Source organism: Musca autumnalis, unplaced genomic scaffold (genome assembly GCF_047663935.1).
Source record: "Musca autumnalis isolate F117 unplaced genomic scaffold, ASM4766393v1 scaffold_4, whole genome shotgun sequence".
In the NCBI taxonomy this organism is placed as follows: Eukaryota; Metazoa; Arthropoda; class Insecta; order Diptera; family Muscidae; genus Musca; species Musca autumnalis.
This window is the reverse complement of record NW_027411977.1, coordinates 95,167,645-95,172,496: the sequence shown is the minus strand read 5'-3', so window position 1 is coordinate 95,172,496 and position 4,852 is coordinate 95,167,645.

The following is a 4,852-nucleotide window of genomic DNA, read 5'->3' as shown; positions in this document are numbered from 1 at the left end:
TTAATCGCGTAAAGTTTTCCATTCGATTTTTATACACTAGTGTTAATTGTTATCAAGTAGTAGGTATGTACAAATGTGCTTAGTCGTATACTTACAGAATTTAGTTTTATGGTCACAAGCTCTGTCAAAAGAAAGCTTTTTCCCTGGCGTTTAGTGCAGACATATTGATGATAGATGGCGTTTTCTGTATACAGTGAAGGATACATTATTAATAACAATATATATTTTTTTAATTTTAGGTATCTTTAAAATAAAGTATAAATGTATATGTATATTGTACATAAAGTGAGCGGCAAGAACTTTCTATTAAGTAAAAATCATGTTGTACTTCGTTTTTGGATTAGAGTGTTAACAGTGAGAATCGGAATCGGTTGGACAATCTAGTTCATAGACCATTGTCCTAGTTCAAAAACGTATGAGTAACGTCATACAAACGAACGTGTGAAATTATGCAGTTTCTTCATACAAACAACCGGTGGCCATTGAAATAGTTAATGAACTAAGTCGTTCAATTGAACTTAATTGGTACAACTTTAGATCGGTGGAATTTCTTATGCAGGCAGTTATTGATTTGAGCTCACTTTGGGAAGGCCTGAGCTAAGATCCCATGTGGGATAGTATCTCTTTCTATGGAGCTGGATACTGGATACTGACGTGTCATAAAGTTAGCCGCCGATCATATCGTAGAACATAATCTATGAAGTCGATTAAGCTGCTAATTCAAAATATTTCAATTGAAGTCCTGAAAATTTTCATTGAAATTCAAAAAAATTTATTTATGATTCAAAATTACTTTATATCTGTTGATGTAAATAATCCTCAGCATATTTAAAATATGTTTCATAAATATTGTGATTTTCTGAACATTAATTGAAAGGTTCTGAATGTCAAATGAAATATTCTGAATATCAAATGTAACTTCTGAATATCAAATGGAAAATCTGGAATTTAAATGATATATATGGTAAATTTCAAATTTCCTTTACAATACCATCGAAAAAAAATTAAAATTTTTTTTTTTTATGGGGGTTTTATTCCCTTATAAAGAAAAAATATTTAAAAATTCCCTTTGTGTTGTAATACCAAAATGTATATATAAATCGGTAACAACATTTAATATCTATCCGTATACGCCTAAATATTTGCAAAATTTATTTTCATTTTCGCGGAAAATCAAAAAATAATGAAGGAATCTTGGAGTAAATTTTATTTATTCTAACTCAAAGTCCATAAAAATCTCTAAAAAAATAAATTAAAAATACGTACAGAATCTAGACAATGTCCAGAAAAATGTGAGACCAAAATTTTATAGATTAGGATTTTAAATTGCATATTGCAGCTACAACAAAAGACAGAAGTTTATTGTTGGAACATTATTTCAAGAATATATTTTTTGGTTTAATACGAAAAATTTGAGAACATATTTTGGGAGTTATTCTACAATTTCGCTAAATTTCCAAACAAAACCTGAATCATTTTGCTAAAACCTCTTCAAGGGAAATAGTTTATCATCGTGAAAGTATATTTGCGTAGTGTGATAAGCAATAGAATTAGGAAATAAAGAGTGATATTGATATTACAATCAAAGATAAAACATAAAAGTTAAAAACCGTATAACGCGCGAAATAGTTAAAATCAGTTGAGGCGCATGTGCTTTTCGCATAGAGCGAGTGCATCTCTGTCAATATGTTTGCATTTTTCCATGTTTCATTCAGCGACAAAAGTGTGCCATCAGTTGCATCTTACTACACCAAAATGCTTCATGTGGGTAAAAATAACGCGATGTTCATATGATTATAAGGCGCATCCGATTTCAGTGACCCCCTGTTAAAAATACGTCAATAAGACAAATTTTATACAGATTCGTCAATAACCGCGGATGTGCTACCTGATTCTATTTTTGGTTAAATACGAATACTACTCCCGAATCTCTGTAATTTATGACACACCTTTTTGACAAATATTATAATCGCGTATAAAGGATTCCATTTATGTAAAACATTTTAAGGGAAATCGCGGTTTAGTTGCGGATTAGTCAAAATAAAATTTTGCTTATTTTCCTATTTTCAGGGTATCTATATCAGCGGTTTTAGTAGATGGATTCAATCGCGGTAGGGCTCATTAAATCCGGCGCGGACAAAAACAAAAATCACGCGGGGTTCAAGGGTGCCTGAGTCAAAGTTGTAAATTTTGAAGGCAAAAAATAGGTTTTTAAAGAAAATGTACGCACCAAAAATTCGACTTTGGACTCCTATTACTAGGGAGCTGTACGGAGCACACTCATGAGGTATACATCAAACGACGTGGAATCACGAGTTCTACAGGTTGCGCCCTCTAATTATAAGAAAAATTCAAAAAACCCCGATTTCAAAACTTCAAAATGTCAGCATCGATTTAAGGGGGATGCACTGTATATATCGAGAAGTCATACATTAGAACCATGTTGCCCAAGGGGTATTCTTTAATTCTTGCTTTGAGCTCAAGTCTGAATTTTCCCCGGTTTGACCAGAAATCAAGAAAAAACACAAAAAACTTGCTAACTTCAACACATTTTTACCCATTTTTTATACCCTCAGCCTTTAGGCTAAGGAGGGTATATACACTTTGATACGATGAAAATGTGCCTCATCGAAATAATGGTTTTAGACCCCAAGTATGAGGACGAAATGTGTTTCAGACAATTTGGAGTCGATCTAGCCATGTCCGTCCGTCTGTCTGTCTGTCCTGCTGGCTGGAGCGCACGATAACTCTCGAACGGATGAACCGATTCGGTTCGAATTTTGGCTTTCGTAATATTTTGCCCAAACTTAGTTTAAGTTCGAAGATGAGCTACATCGGTCCACTCCTTCCGGTACCTCCCCCACAAAAGTTCGAAAATGTTCGGAAAGTTTGTGCGCACGATAACTCTTGAAGAGAGTGACCGATTTGGTCCATACTTTGTATAGCGTAAACTTTCTGCCAGAGTTATATGAGGTTTCAATATGGTCTCAATAGGTCCACTCCTTCGGGTACCTCCCACACAAAATTTCGGAAAAGTTCATTTTAGGGCCATCTCTCGAATCGCTTTGATTTTTGTTTTAGCAACTAGTATTCACTGCCCTCCATACGACGGTACAAGTTTTATCAGGGGCAAGTCCATACTTCCTGAGAAAATAGCATGAAAGTTGCAAAAAACCCCTATGACACCGTGTGAGGTGGTTGGAGCGCAAGATAACTCTCGAACGGATCTGCCGATTCCGTCCAAAATACGGCCTTAGTAATATTTTGTCCAAACATAGTTTAAGTTTGAAGATAATCAATATCGGTCCACTCCTTCAGGTACCTCCCCCACAAAAGTTCAAAAATGTTCGGAAAAAATTGTTCGTACGGTAACTCTTGAAGGGAGTGGCCGAATTGGTCTATACCTTACACATCCTAATATATCTACCAGATATAGATCAGGTTCAAATATGGACTATATTTGTCCACTCCATCCGGTACCTCCCACACAAAATTTCGGATAAGTTCACTTTAAGACCTAATATCGAATCACTTTGATTTTTGTTGAAGCAACTTGCATTCGCTGCCTCAATTACGATGGTAAAAGTTTTTTAGGGGCAAGTACATACTTCTTGAGCAAACAGTCCGAAGAGTGTAAAAACCCCCTATGGCGCCATATGTTGTGGCTGGAGATCCACTTCCATAACGGTCAATGTCGATCCATTCCTTTTAGTATATTTTCCGCAAAACTTTTGATCTATAATCCTAATCAAAATTTCTGTCGGTTCAAACGCCCAACATTTTTAAAATCCCCTAAATACATACGTATTTTGGAAAAAAATTGTTTCAATATACATAGGCTGAGGGTATATCTCTGTCGGCAAAGTCGACCGATACTTTTTTACTTGTTTATATTACCACCAACACAGCTTCGACGTAATTTATTTATTATGGTCTATATTATGAGGCCCCGGCTAAAACACTTCAATTAATATAAATATATTCATATTATTTAAAATATATTGACAGTTCGCGACTTATTAAATGGTGAACCTCAACTTCAACGATTGTAAAACATTTTTGAATATTACCATATACTTTCTGAATTTGAAATGGAATTTCTGAATACCAAGAGGAAATTCTGAATTTCAAATTGAATTTCGGAATTTCAACTGAAATTTTCTGTAATTAAAATGAATGATTCGAATTTCAAACGGAATTTTCTTCGAATTCGAATTACAAATGGAATAATTCGAATTACAAGTGGAATAATTCGAATTACAAATGGAATAATTCGAATAACAAATGGAATAATTCGAAATACAAATGGAATTCTCGAATTACAAATGAAATGTTACGAATTACAAATAGAATTCTCGAATTACAATTAAAATATTACGAATTACATCTGAAAAAGGTGTAGTCAACTTTAATCTGGTGGCAGTAAAGCTACGGCGCCGGTTTCTATTCAATCTAACACACATCTGAGTTTAACAATGACAGTGGAACCATTAACCTTCCAAATCATGGACCATAAGCTTGCTAGCTATTCTTAATGGCAGAAATACTCTGTATAAAACATTGCTGGGTTCCAGTTCATCTATACTTATAAAAGAGTTCAGTAATGATGACTCACTGACTCACTGATTCACTGACTCACTGACTCACTGACTGACTGACTGACTGATAATCAACGCCCAGACTAAACGGCTAAAGCTAGAATCTTGAAATTTTGGGTGAGGGTCACTCTTGGTCCGAAGGTGTCAGATAAGGCTGGATTTTTGGAAATTCGAACTAGAACTGTACTAAAAGTACTAAAAGGTACTAAATATGGTATCCTTTGTATTAGGCAAACGCGAAGAGCTAGAATTCT